Source organism: Cherax quadricarinatus, chromosome 29, assembly GCF_038502225.1.
Source record: "Cherax quadricarinatus isolate ZL_2023a chromosome 29, ASM3850222v1, whole genome shotgun sequence".
Classification (NCBI taxonomy): domain Eukaryota; kingdom Metazoa; phylum Arthropoda; class Malacostraca; order Decapoda; family Parastacidae; genus Cherax; species Cherax quadricarinatus.
In genome coordinates, this window is record NC_091320.1 from 35,591,438 (window position 1) to 35,606,437 (window position 15,000).

Consider the following 15,000-nt stretch of genomic DNA (forward strand, 5'->3'; position numbering starts at 1 on the left):
ATGTTGTGCGTGCCACTTACCACAATCTTCAACACGTCCCTGGAAACTGGGCAACTACCTGAGGTATGGAAGACGGCAAATGTAGTTCCCATTTTTAAAAAAGGAGACAGAAAAGAGGCACTAAACTATAGACCTGTGTCATTGACGTGTATAGTATGCAAAATTATGGAGAAGATTATCAGGAGGAGAGTGGTGGAGCACCTGGAACTGAACAAGAGTATAAATGCCAACCAGCACGGATTCACGGAAGGCAAATCCTGTGTCACAAACCTTCTGGAGTTTTATGATAAAACAACAGAAGTAAGACACGAGAGAGAGAGGTGGGTTGATTGCATCTTCTTGGACTGCAAGAAGGCCTTTGACACAGTTCCTCACGAGAGATTAGTGCAGAAACTAGAGCATCAGGCGCATATAACAGGAAGGGCACTGCAATGGATCAGAGAATACCTGACAGGGAGGCAACAACGAGTCATGGTACGTAATGATGTATCACAGTGGGCACCTGTGACGAGCGGGGTCCCACAGGGGTCGGTCCTAGGACCAGTGCTATTTTTGGTATATGTGAACGACATGATGGAAGGGTTAGACTCAGAAGTGTCCCTGTTTGCAGATGATGTGAAGTTAATGAGGAGAATTAAATCTGATGAGGACCAGGCAGGACTTCAAAGAGACCTGGACAGACTGGACACCTGGTCCAGCAAATGGCTTCTCGAATTTAATCCTGCCAAATGCAAAGTCATGAAGATAGGGGAAGGGCACAGAAGACCACAGACAGAGTATAGGCTAGGTGGCCAAAGACTGCAAACCTCACTCAAGGAGAAAGATCTTGGGGTGAGTATAACACCGAGCATGTCTCCGGAAGCACACATCAATCAGATAACTGCTGCAGCATATGGGCGCCTGGCAAACCTGAGAACAGCATTCCGACACCTTAGTAAGGAATCGTTCATGACACTGTACACCGTGTATGTCAGGCCCCTACTGGAGTATGCAGCACCTGTTTGGAACCCGCACTTGATAAAGCACGTCAAGAAACTAGAGAAAGTACAAAGGTTTGCCACAAGGTTAGTTCCAGAGCTAAGGGGAATGTCATATGAAGAAAGTTTAAGGGAAATCGGCCTGACGACACTGGAGGACAGGAGGGTCAGGGGAGACATGATAACAACATATAAAATACTGCGTGGAATAGACAAGGTGGACAAAGACAGGATGTTCCAGGGAGGGGACACAGAAACAAGAGGCCACAATTGGAAGTTGAAGACACAAATGAGTCAGAGAGATAGTAGGAAGTATTTCTTCAGTCATAGAGTTGTAAGGGCGGTGGAATAGCCTAGAAAATGATGTAGTGGAGGCAGGAACCATACACAGTTTTAAGACGAGGTTTGATAAAGCTCATGGAGCGGGGAGAGAGAGGGCCCAGTAGCAACCGGTGAAGAGGCGGGGCCAGGAGCTAAGACTCGACCCTTGCAACCACAAATAGGTGAGCACAAATAGGTGAGTACATACACACACACACACATGGCTCTTAACTGTTCCCCAAAAAACAAGACACACAATTAACTTGGGAAGAAAATGCGGGCCAGCAAAGACTTTTTTCCCCGGAGGAGTGAAGTGTAGTGGACTGAGAACTTCAGTTAGTGGTGGTGTTAGTGGTGGTGTTAGTGGTGGTGTTAGTGGTGGTGTTAGTGGTGGTGTTAGTGGTGGTGTTAGTGGTGGTGTTAGTGGTGATGTTAGTGGTGGTGTTAGTGGTGGTGTTAGTGGTGGTGTTAGTGGTGGTGTTAGTGGTGGTGTTAGTGGTGGTGTTAGTGGTGGTGTTAGTGGTGGTGTTAGTGGTGGTGTTAGTGGTGGTGTTAGTGATGGTGTTAGTGGTGGTGTTAGTGGTGGTGTTAGTGGTGGTGTTAGTGGTGGTGTTAGTGGTGGTGTTAGTGGTGGTGTTAGTGGTGGTGTTAGTGGTGGGGTTAGTGGTGGTGTTAGTGGTGGTGTTAGTGGTGGTGTTAGTGGTAGTGTTAGTGATGGTGTTAGTGGTGGTGTTAGGGGTGGTGTTAGTGGAGGTGTTAGTGGTGGTGTTAGTGGTGGTGTTAGTGGTGTTAGTGGTTGTGTTAGTGGTGGTGTTAGCGGTGGTGTTAGTGGTGGTGTTAGTGATGGTGTTAGGGGTGGTGTTAGTGGTGGTGTTAGTGGTGGTGTTAGTGGTGGTGTTAGGGGTGGTGTTAGTGGTGGTGTTAGTGGTGGTGTTAGCGGTGGTGTTAGTGGTGTTATTGGTGGTGTTAGTGGTGGTGTTAGTGGTGGTGTTGTTGGTTTTGTTAGTGGTGGTGTTAATGGTGGTGGTGTTGTGGTGTTAGTGGCGGTGTTAGTGGTGGTTTTTAATGGTGGTGTTAATGGTGGTGTTAGTGGTGGTGTTAGTGATGGTGTTAATTTTGTTGGTGCGGTTTGTGGTGTTAGTGGTGGTGTTAGTAGTGGTGGTGGTGGTGGTGGTGGTGGTGGTGGTGGTGGTGTGGGGTGGTGTGTGGTGGTGAGTGCGTGGTGGTGCATATGTGGTGGTTGGTGTGTTGTGGTGAGTGTGTGGTGGTGAGTGTGGTGGTGAGTGTTTTGGTGAGTGTGGTGGTGAGTGTGGTGGTGACTGTGGTGGTGTGTGTGGTGGTGTGTGTGGTGGTGAGTGTGGTAGTGTGTGTGGTGGTGAGTGTGGTGGTGACTGTGGTGGTGTGTGTGGTGGTGTGTGTGGTGGTGAGTGTTTTGGTGAGTGTGGTGGTGAGTGTGGTGGTGACTGTGGTGGTGAGTGTGGTGGTATGTGTGGTGGTGAGTGTGGTGGTGACTGTGGTGGTGTGTGTGGTGGTGTGTGTGGTGGTGAGTATGGTGGTGAGTGTTGTGGTGAGTGTGGTGGTGAGTGTGGTGGTGAGTGTGTTGGTGTGTGTGGTGGTGAGTGTGGTGGTGAGTGTGTTGGTGTGTGTGGTGGTGAGTGTGGTGGTGAGCGTGGTGGTGAGTGTGGTGGTGAGTGTGGTGGTGAGTGTGGTGGTGAGTGTGGTGATGAGTGTGGTGGTGAGTGTGGTGGTGAGTGTGGTGATGAGTGTGGTGGTGAGTGTGGTGGTGAGTGTGGTGATGAGTGTGGTGGTGAGTGTGGTGGTGAGTGTGGTGGTGAGTGTTGTGGTGAGTGTGGTGGTGAGTGTGGTGATGAGTGTGGTGGTGAGTGTGGTGGTGAGTGTGGTGGTGAGTGTGGTGGTGAGTGTGGTGGTGGGTGTGGTGGTGAGTGTGGTGGTGAGTGTGGTGGTGAGTGTGGTGGTGAGTGTGGTGGTGAGTGTGGTGGTGAGTGTGGTGGTGAGTGTGGTAGTGAGTGTGGTGGTGAGTGTGGTGGTGAGTGTGGTGATGAGTGTGGTGGTGAGTGTGGTAGTGAGTGTGGTGGTGAGTGTGGTGGTGAGTGTGGTGGTGAGTGTGGTGGTGAGTGTGGTGGTGAGTGTGGTGGTGAGTGTGGTGACATGTACATGGCATCACTAAAAAACCTAACACTATATATATTTACCTGACCCAAACAAGACATACGTCACTTACGAGTGTTAGCCACAGCAGTAACAACCTGGTGGATCCTGGTTACTAGCCAGGGCTACCAGAGTATCAACAACCTGGTGGATCCTGGTCACTATCAAGGGCTGCCAGAGTATCAACAACCTGGTGGATCCTGGTCACTAGCCAGGGCTGCCAGAGTATCAACAACCTGGTGGAACCTGGTCACTAGCCAGGGCTGCCAGAGTATCAACAACCTGGTGGATCCTGGTTACTAGCCAGGGCTGCCAGAGTAGCAACAACCTGGTGGATCCGGGTCACTAGCCAGGGCTGCCAGAGTATCATCAACCTGGTGGATCCTGGTCACTAACCAGGGTTGCCAGAGTATCAACAACCTGGTGGATCCTGGTCACTAGCCAGGGCTGCCAGAGTATCATCAACCTGGTGGATCCTGGTCACTAACCAGGGCTGTTAGAGTATCAACAACCTGGTGGATCCTGGTCACTAGCCAGGGCTGCCAGAGTAGCAACAACCTGGTGGATCCGGGTCACTAGCCAGGGCTGCCAGAGTATCATCAACCTGGTGGATCCTGGTCACTAACCAGGGTTGCCAGAGTATCAACAACCTGGTGGATCCTGGTCACTAGCCAGGGCTGCCAGAGTATCATCAACCTGGTGGATCCTGGTCACTAACCAGGGTTGCCAGAGTATCAACAACCTGGTGGATCCTGGTCACTAGCCAGGGCTGCCAGAGTATCGTCAACCTGGTGGATCCTGGTCACTAACCAGGGCTGTCAGAGTATCAGTAACCTGGTGGATCCTGGTCACTAACCAGGGCTGTCAGAGTATCAGTAACCTGGTGGATCCTGGTCACTAACCAGGGCTGTCAGAGTATCAGTAACCTGGTGGATCCTGGTCACTAGCCAGGGCTGCCAGAGTAGCAACAACCTGGTGGATCCTGGTCACTAGCCAGGGTTGCCAGAGTAGCAACAACTCTCGAAACACATCAGAGGTAAATCACTGATGAACGTCAATATCACTCTAGCAAAAAAAAATCCCTTTGAGGTCCTCTTGCCTCTTACTACAATACTGTACTGTAAATACAATAGTGTAAATACAGTAGAGTAAATACAGCAGTGTAAATACAACAGTGTAAATACAGCAGTGTAAATACAGCAGTGTAAATACAGCAGTGTAAATACAGCAGTGTAAACACAGCAGTGTAAATACAGCAGTGTAAATGCAGCAGTGTAAATACAGCAGTGTAAATACAGCAGTGTAAATACAGCAGTGTAAATACAGCAGTGTAAATACAGCAGCGTAAATACAGCAGTGTATATACAGTAATGTAAATACGTAAATACAGAGATGTAAATAAATAGTGTAAATACAGTATTATTAATATGTAATGTTGTGTGAATACAGTAATTTAAATACAGAAGTGTAAATACAGTAATGTAAATACACTCAAACAAGCCCAAGACTTTATTTCGCAAGTCTATATCTCATAGGTCAGCCTTTTTGCAAGTCTTATTCTGCTGTAAATATCGTTGTTGATGTTGTGTGTGCTCAGGGAGGCACAGACGAGTAGATTCTGTGTTACAAAGATGATTTTGTGTATTTATTTGTGTATTTATGCGCAGTTACTGTAACCCACAATACCGTGGCTTAAATAATTCACGGTTACTGTAACCCACAATACCGTGGCTTAAATAATTCACGGTTACTGTAACCCACAATACCGTGGCTTAAATAATTCACGGTTACTGTAACCCACAATACCGTGGCTTAAATAATTCACGGTTACTGTAACCCACAATACCGTGGCTTAAATAATTCACGGTTACTGTAACCCACAATACCGTGGCTTAAATAATTCACGGTTACTGTAACCCACAATACCGTGGCTTAAATAATTCACGGTTACTGTAACCCACAATACCGTGGCTTAAATAATTCACGGTTACTGTAACCCACAATACCGTGGCTTAAATAATTCACGGTTACTGTAACCCACAATACCGTGGCTTAAATAATTCATGGTTACTGTAACCCACAATACCGTGGCTTAAATAATTCACGGTTACTGTAACCCACAATACCGTGGCTTAGATAATTCACGGTTACTGTAACCCACAATACCGTGGCTTAAATAATTCACAACTAACCCACAATTGTGTAGAGAACACACACACACACACACACACACACACACACACACACACACACACACACACACACACACACACACACATCACAATTTACCTCTAGGCGACGAACTTCCTGCACGCGCAACACCTGTAGAAGAAGGAAGAGAAGGAAGAGGAGAAGGAGGAGGAAGAGGAAGAGGAGGAGAAGGAAGAGGAAGAGGAGGAGGAGGAGGAGGAGGATGTCCTCTTCCTTCAAGTCCCTTTAATTCCCTCTTCCTCTGGTGTTCTGATGACTACTAATGACCCGAGGGAGGACAACGGACAGGGAACAAGGAGATTGGCAAACTTGGGCGCTAGCAAGGACACAGACGGACCTTGGCAAGGGAAGTCACGAACGCTACTAAATAACGTTAAAGCATGGCTTGGCAACGCAGACACACAAAGGCCAACGTAAAAAACGGGAAAGAAGTGTTGCCAAGTGGACTCACATACGATAACAACACCTTCACTGACCTGACTAACAAGGGCCTGGTTAAACAAGTCATTAACAATAGCAAGAGGTAAATATTCTGCCAAGTATGATGTCAGAAAACAATATACCAACTCTGAAAACTGACTAGTAAACACAAAAAAATATGGCACTGGTATACAGACCATAGCTGACATCAGTGACATACTACTATATAGGAAGCCGCTTGTTATGCACAGTATTTCCCGCAAATTAGGTCAGTTTTGTCCCAGGGTGAGACCCACACCAGTCCATTATCTCCCTGGTACCTATTTTACTAATGTTTTCCAGCCGTACTAGGGAATCGATCCCTGAGTCTCTGAGATGAATGCTCTAGCGATAGAGCTACAGAGCAATCAATAGAGCATTTAACATAACTTTGACATAGTTCGGCCTCTTTTTGTTCAATTGAATTTGCCAGTGTTCAATCCACTTTGAACTTTGTTCAGAATCATAATATTACTGTATACAATACCGACAAGTTGATGAACATGTACAAGACATGTACAACACATGTACAAAACATGTACAACACATGAGGATGTTTAATTAGTATAGATGTTTATGTTCTGCACATGTGTCTTATCCGATAAGATGTTGGGTGAGCACATGCATATGCAGGGTTTACCTGGAGTATACCTGAAGTATACCTGAAATATACCTGGATGGTGTTCTGAGGGGGTCAACGCCCCCGCGGCCTGGTCCATGACCAGGCCTCGGTCTAACGTATATGTTTAGTGTTGACAGAGACAAGGCTTGTCTGTTATGCTGAGGGACTGATTACCTCAGTACTTTCTCTGCACATCTTTCCCAGTTGCACTGGACTGAGAGGGCGAAACGTTGTCTCGGTCATCTGCCAAAGAAATGTAATTGTTCTGAGATGCGTTGAGGGGAAGAAACTGCGATACTGAGGGACATGAAATGAGAAAGATAAGGGTAGTCGGGGATTACAGTGAAGATACGCGATGTCAGGAAAAACACGGTGTGTCAGCAACACTCACGATGTGCCAGTAATATGCACGGTGTGTCAGCAACACTCACGATGTGTCAGCAATATGCACGGTGTGTCGGCAACACTCACGATGTGTCAGCAATATGCACGGTGTGTCAGCAACACTCACGATGTGTCAGCAATATGTACGGTGTGTCAGCAACACTCACGATGTGTCAGCAATATGCAAGGTTGTGTCAGCAACACTCACGATGTGTCAGCAATATGCACGGTGTGTCAGCAACACTCACGATGTGTCAGCAATATGCACGGTGTGTCAGGAACACTCACGATGTGTCAGCAATATGCATGGTGTGTCAGCAACACTCACGATGTGTCAGCAATATGCACGGTGTGTCACCAACACTCACGATGTGTCAACAACACACACGATGTGTCAACAACACACACGATGTGTCAACAACACACACGATGTGTCAACAACACACACGATGTGTCAACAACACACACGATGTGTCAGCAACACACACGATGTGTCAGCAACACTGTACACGGAACAGGAACAACATAAGGGAGGTAAAAAGACTCCATTGTAACTTATTAAAAAATTAAACCGAGGTTCACACGGAGAAGTGAAAACTGCAGAGAAATAGCGAGTACCGTCACCTCTCTCATAAAGCTCCTCTCTACTCTCTTCTGCGATTTTTTAATTATAAGTGAGTTTGAAAAAAAAGGTAATTAAAAGATGGTCCCCCCCCCCTAAAAGGCTAAAGAAATATAGAAGTGCAAAAGGCTTTTTCTTTTCGTTCACGAAAAAGGGGAATAAGAGAAGCATTGCCGATATGTCTGACTATTTAGGGGACCAAATTATTCAGATCAGTGATCGTCTAGTGGCTGGGTGAGCCTGCCTGTGTACCTGTGTCATGACCTGTGTCAGCAGATGTACCTGTGTCATGACCTGTGTCAGTAGATGTACCTGTGTCATGACCTGTGTCAGCAGATGTACCTGTGTCATGACCTGTGTCAGTAGATGTACCTGTGTCATGACTCGTCTCATCAGATGTACCTGTGTCATAACATTTGTCATGAGATGTACCTGTGTCATGACCTGTGTCATGAGATGTACCTGTGTCACGACTTGTCTCGTCAGATGTACGTGTGTCACGTCATGTGCAGAGAGTTACTACGTGTATTAACTTAATTTCTGTCTTAATCACTCTTTATCACCTCTCTCTCTCTCTCTCTCTCTCTCTCTCTTACATTATTATTTTCCCTACCCAACTTTCATTAAATTTCTCCCTGTAGGAAGAAGGGAGTGTCAAACTAGTGGTTGTGGGCCGGGGGGAGGATCCTTAAGACTCGAATTTAATCTATGAATAATTCATTTTTGACCTCAATGTCTTGCTGTCTAATGAACCGCGCCCTGGTGGTGGGCGGGGAAGGGGGGGTGGGCGTGGTGGGCGGGGAAGGCGGGGTGGGCGGGTATGGGGTGGGTTTGCTGAAGTTGAATCGTGAATAATGCAAGGACATAGGCTCAGAATTGTGGTTGTATATGGCGGGTTAAGAAAAGGCCGAGTACATGGTTCTTTTGATAAGTATTCTGTGTCTTTTGATGGTGGGACGTAGGATCGAGCCTGCAGCCCCTTACCTGAGATGGCAGAGAAAAGAGAATGAGAGAGAGAGATTCTTAACCTAACCTTGTCAGACCCTGTGTAAAAGAGAGAGAGAGAGAGAGAGAGAGAGAGAGAGAGAGAGAGAGAGAGAGAGAGAGAGAGAGAGAGAGAGAGAGAGAGAGAGAGAGAGAGAGAGAGAGAGAGAGAGAGAGAGAGAGAGAGAGAGAGAGAGAGAGAGAGAGAGACAAAGAGAGAGAGGACACCAGATATATAGTTTATTATATTCATGACGAATGGTGGACGAGCTGGGAAGGAAGAAATGAAGGAAGGAGTTGAAAGAAAAATTAGGCATAGGGTTGATGAAAGGAGGAACTGGGAGAAGAATAGAGAATATCGATAAAGAGAGAAAATAAGTTTGTATTGACTGAAATATATTCTTATACTTCGTAAAGCCTAGGCGAAGAGGAGGACGAGGAGGGAGAGGAAGAGGAACAAAGGAGGAGGAGGATGAGATAAACAGAGGAACTAGGAAGAGAATATGAGAATACCAGGCAAGTAGTCAACACGAAAACAGAAGAAGTGAAAAAGAAGAGGAAGAAAACGAAAAAGAAGAAGAAGAAGAGGAAGAAGAAGAAGAAGAAGAAGAAGAAGAAGAAGAAGAAGAAGAAGAAGAAGAAGAAGAAGAAGAAGAAGAAGAAGAAGAAGAAGAAGAAGAAGAAGAAGAAGAAGAAGAAGAAGAAGAAGAAGAAGAAGAAGAAGAAGAAGAAGAAGAAGAAGAAGAAGAAGAAGAAGAAGAAGAAGAAGAAGAAGAAGAAGAAGAAGAAGAAGAAGAAGAAGAAGAAGAAGAAGAAGAAGAAGAAGAAGAAGAAGAAGAAGAAGAAGAAGAAGAAGAAGAAGAAGAAGAAGAAGAAGAAGAAGAAAAAGAAGAAGAAGAAGAAGAAGAAGAAGAAGAAGAAATAAAATTTCGAGAAAGAATGGCAATAACAGGCTAAACAAGACTCAGTGTTAAGGTAGAATGCTGGATAAGCGAATAAAAAAAAGGAGATAATGAACAATGGGATTAAATCGAAAGGGGAAGAAGGAAGAACTGAGAAAGGAGGAAGTTAGACAATAAAGAAAGTAGGAAGGGGACAACAAGGAACGAGATTAGCGAGAGAAACGAGGAAAAATATGATAAAGGAGAGAGAGTAAATAAGAGACGGCGAAGGAGGAGAATAGGGAGAGATGATGAAGTGAGAACAAGTGAACAAGGGGAAAAATAAATGAAAGACATGATAATAAAGTGGAGACATGAGAGATTGAGAAGATTGCTGAGGATAAAGAGCAAGAGAGAGAGAGAGAGAGAGAGAGAAAGAGAGAGAGAGAGAGAGAGAGAGAGAGAGAGAGAGAGAGAGAGAGAGAGAGAGAGAGAGAGAGAGAGAGAGAGAGAGAGAGAGAGAGAGAGAGGGAGGGAGGGGTTGCAAGATACTGTACGAGGCACAAGTACGCTCACACCTTGAGTATGCTCCACTTTCTTGGTTTGCCTGTCCCCCCTCTCATCTGCGACTGCTTGACAGAGTAGAGAACAGAGCAAGACGTCTCATCTCTCGCCTGGACCCATCCTGGATGGATCTGTCATTTCAGCAGAGCCTTCAACATAGGAGGGATGTGGGTGGCCTTACTGTTATGTACAAGGCCAATATTGTCAAAATACCACACTTGGATCCACTTCGTTAAGAAGAACATAAGAACATAAGAACGAAGGAACACTGCAGAAGGCCTACTGGCCCATGCGAGGCAGGTCCAAGTCCCTACCGGCTTAAGCCAATGCACCCAACCTAGTCAGGTCAGGTCACATTGACTTAAGGGAGGAACACGGCAACCGACCTGTTAGCACAAGCTATCAGGTCCAACTCACACCCACCCACATCTACTCATGTATTTATCCAACCTATTTTTAAAGCTACACAACGTTCTGGCCTCTATAACGGTACTTGGGAGTTTGTTCCACTCATCCACAACTCTATTACCAAACCAGTACTTTCCTATATCCCTCCTGAATCTGAATTTTTCCAACTTAAAACCATTGCTGCGAGTCCTGTCTAGGCTAGATATTTTCAGCACACTATTTACATCCCCTTTATTTATTCCTGTCTTCCACTTATAAACCTCAATCATATCCCCCCTAATTCTACGTCTTTCTAGAGAGTGCAGTTTCAGGGCCCTTAGTCTATCCTCATAGGGAAGGTTTCTGATACATGGGATCATCTTTGTCATCCTCCTTTGTACATTTTCCAGAGAATTTATATCCATTCTGTAATACGGTGACCAAAACTGTGCAGCATAATCTAAATGAGGCCTAACCAAGGATGTATAGAGTTGAAGAACAACCTGAGGACTCCTATTATTTATGCTTCTTGATATGAAGCCAAGGATTCTATTAGCTTTATTGCGAACACTTATGCACTGTTGTCTTGGTTTCAGATTACTGCTAACCAGAACTCCTAAATCTTTTTCGCAATCCGTAATATTAAGATCTACATTATTTAGTTTATATGTGGCATGGTTATTGTCCTGTCCAACATTTAGAACTTTGCATTTGTCTATATTAAACTGCATCTGCCACTTCTCCGACCACTGCATCAGTCTATTCAAATCTTCCTGGAGTGCTCGAATGTCCTCGTCAGAATGAATTCGACGGCCTATTTTGGTGTCATCGGCAAACTTGCCGATGTCGCTCTTTATGCCCTCATCTATGTCGTTTATGTAGATTGTGAACAGCAGGGGGCCCAACACTGACCCCTGTGGAACACCGCTCGTGACGCTTCCCCACTCTGATTTCTCCCCATTTATGCAAACTCTCTGCTGCCTATTTGTCAACCATGCCTCTATCCAGGAAAAAATTTCTCCTCCTATTCCATGTGCTTTAATTTTCCTCAATAGTCTCTGATGTGGGACCCTGTCAAAAGCCTTACTGAAGTCCATATACACAATATCATATTCATTACCATGATCTACCTCCTCAAATACCTTAGTGAAAAAAGTTAATAAATTCGTAAGGCAGGAACGCCCCTTTGTAAAACCATGCTGAGATTCGTTGATTAATTTATGCTTTTCAAGGTGGCTACGAACTGCCTCGGCAATTATTGATTCCATAAATTTTCCCACTATGGAGGTTAGGCTTATTGGTCTATAGTTCGAAGCTAAGGACCTGTCACCTGTTTTGAAAATAGGTATCACATTTGCCATTTTCCACTTATCTGGCACCATGCCAGTTTGTAGTGATATGTTGAAAAGATTAGCCAAAGGTGTGCTAAGCTCCTCTTTACATTCCTTTAGAACCCTTGCATACAGTTCATCAGGGCCTGGGGATTTGTTAGGTTTTAATTTATCTATTTGCCTAAGGACCATGTCACTTGTGACCCTAATAGTGCACAGTTTATTATCGTCCTGTTCTACATAATTTATCATTACTGGAATATCGCTGGTATCCTCCTGTGTAAAAACTGAGAGGAAGTATGTGTTAAAAATTCTACACATTTCCTTATCACTGTCAGTGAGCTGACCCGAGGAACTTTTGAGTGGGCCTATCTTGTCCCTGATCTTACTTCTGTATACCTGAAAGAATCCTTTTGGGTTAGTCTTCGATTCTCTTGCAACTTTAACCTCATAATCTCTATTTGCTTTTCTAATTCCCTTTTTTATTTCTCTCTTTAACTGAATATATCGATTTCTTAATTGCCCCTCTCCTCTTTTGATTTGCCTATATATGCCTCTCTTTTGACCAATCAGATATTTTAATCTATTGTTCATCCATTTAGGATCATTTTTGTTTGATCTGATTTCCCTATTTGGAACATAATTTGACTGAGCAGCTAGAACTATGCCCTGGAAAGCATCATATCGGCAACCATCACCACCTACCTGACCCCTAGTCAGGTCATTCCAGTTCAGCCCACCTAAGTAATTTTTCAGTCCTATGAAATCAGCCAAGCGAAAGTCAGGGACGGAGACTTGATTGCCATTATTAGGGGAATTCCATGATATGTTAAAACTGAGTGATTTGTGATCACTCTCCCCAAGCTCATCATTAACCTCAAGATTATTAATTAGTGTTTCCCTACTGGCAAGAACCAAGTCAAGGAGGTTATTTCCCCTAGTTGGCTCTGTCACAAACTGTTTTAAAAAACAATCCTGGATCGTATCAAGAAAGTCACCCGACTCTAAATTTCCTGTCAAATTGCTCCAGTCAATCTGTCTATAGTTGAAATCTCCCATTAGCACAACATTTTCGTATGTAGATGCCTTACGAATTTCGTCCCATAGAAGTTTACTGCACTCCCTATCAAGATTTGGGGCCCTGTAAATCACACCCAAAATTAGTTTTTCTCGGCCCTCGAGAAGCTGTAACCAAACAGATTCAGTGGCTGACGCTTCTAATTTAATATCTTGTCTAACACAACAATTTAAATTGTCTCTGACATACATCGCTACTCCACCACCTTTCCTGTTGACCCTGTCAGTGTGGAATAATTTATAGCCTTGTATGTGACATTCAGAGGGCATCTCTCTATCTTTCAGATTGAGCCAGGTCTCTGTTATAGCAATAATATCTATGTTTCCTGCACTTGCAATTAATCTTAGCTCATCTATCTTATTTCTAACACTCCTGCTATTAGTATAGTAAACCTTAAGGGAGCTAGTCCCTTGCTGCCCTCTGCTGTCCCCCTTTGTTTGCTGACCTGTTCTATTGTCTTTATTTATAACTTCATGCTGAATGCCTTTTATACATTTACTGTTTCCAACCCTAGTGTTGCAACCTGCTTGTTTCCCACACACACCCATACCTCTATCTTCCATCAGTTTAAAATCATAGGCATTTCACCAATGGCCTTCTCAATCGAGTCTGCAAGTGCTACCACCCCTGCCCCAGAGAGATGAACCCCATCCCTTGCATACATATCATGTTTGCCATAAAAGTTGTTCCAGTTGTCAATGAATGGGATTGCAAGTTCCTTGCAGTATCTGTCTAGCCAGCAATTTACACCAATTGCCCTAGACAACCATTCATTTCCTACTCCCCTTCTAGGCAAGATGCTACATATGATTGGGATCCCTCCATTAGACTTAATGAAATCTATAGCTGACCTGTACTTATCTAGCAGCTCTTCTCTCCTACCCTTCCCAATATCATTTCCACCAGCACTGAGACAGATAATGGGCTTGTTCCCATTACCTGACATGATATTATCCAGTCTGTTGACAATGTCCCCAACACCAGCTCCAGGGAAGCACACTCTATCTCTCATCTTCTTATTCCTATTACAAAAAGCACGATCAACATATCTTACCTGAGAGTCACCAACCACAAGAATGCGCTTACCTTCATTAGCAGGGGCAGTAGTACCCTTACCTTCACTGGCCACTGAAGTACATTCATCCTGGAGAACAGAGAAGCGATTTCCTACCTTCAGATCTGCACTCTTAACTTTCCTTACTCTGATGCGCCTCCCATTACTGTGAACAACTCGCCACTTGTAGCAGGTGCTGGGCTGCACCTCGTCAATATGGCTTCAGGAAAGGTTACTCTGCTGCTGATCTGTTGTTAAACCTCTCCACTAAGTGGCACCAGTCACTGGATGAATCCAAAGTCAGCTGTGTGGTAGCACTGGACATTGCTGGCGCTTTCGACCGGGTGTGGCACCAGGGCCTCTTAGCAAAACTTCAAGCACTGGGAATTGCAGGCTCTACGTTATGTCTCCTCAGTGATTACCTTCATGGTAGATCTCTAAGTGTAGTCCTCAATGGAACGGAATCAGCAAGGCATCCTATTGGGGCAAGCGTTCCACAAGGAAGTGTGCTGGGTCCACTGTTATGGAATGTCTACTTCAACGACCTTCTTCATCTCATCCCAGAATCACATGCATATGCAGACGACTGTACACTGACATTCACTTATCCAAGAGAAGAAATGCAAGCTGCTCTAAGCTACATCAATCACCAGCTGAGAGCTATATCAGCTTGGGGAAATAGATGGCAAGTAACATTTGCACCTGAGAAAACGCAAATGATGATCGTCTCTAGGCACCATGATGGTAATGCTGGTGCAGTAGTAAGGATGAATGGGACGATGTTGGCACCTGGAGAAGAAGTTGATATCCTTGGGGTGAAATTTGACTCCAAACTAACCATGAAGAACCATGTTGTAAATCTTGCAAACAAGGCAGCCAGGAAGCTTACAGCACTTCGCCGTATCTCGCATCTGCTTGACAGTAGGGGTTGCAAGATCCTGTACGAGGCACAAGTA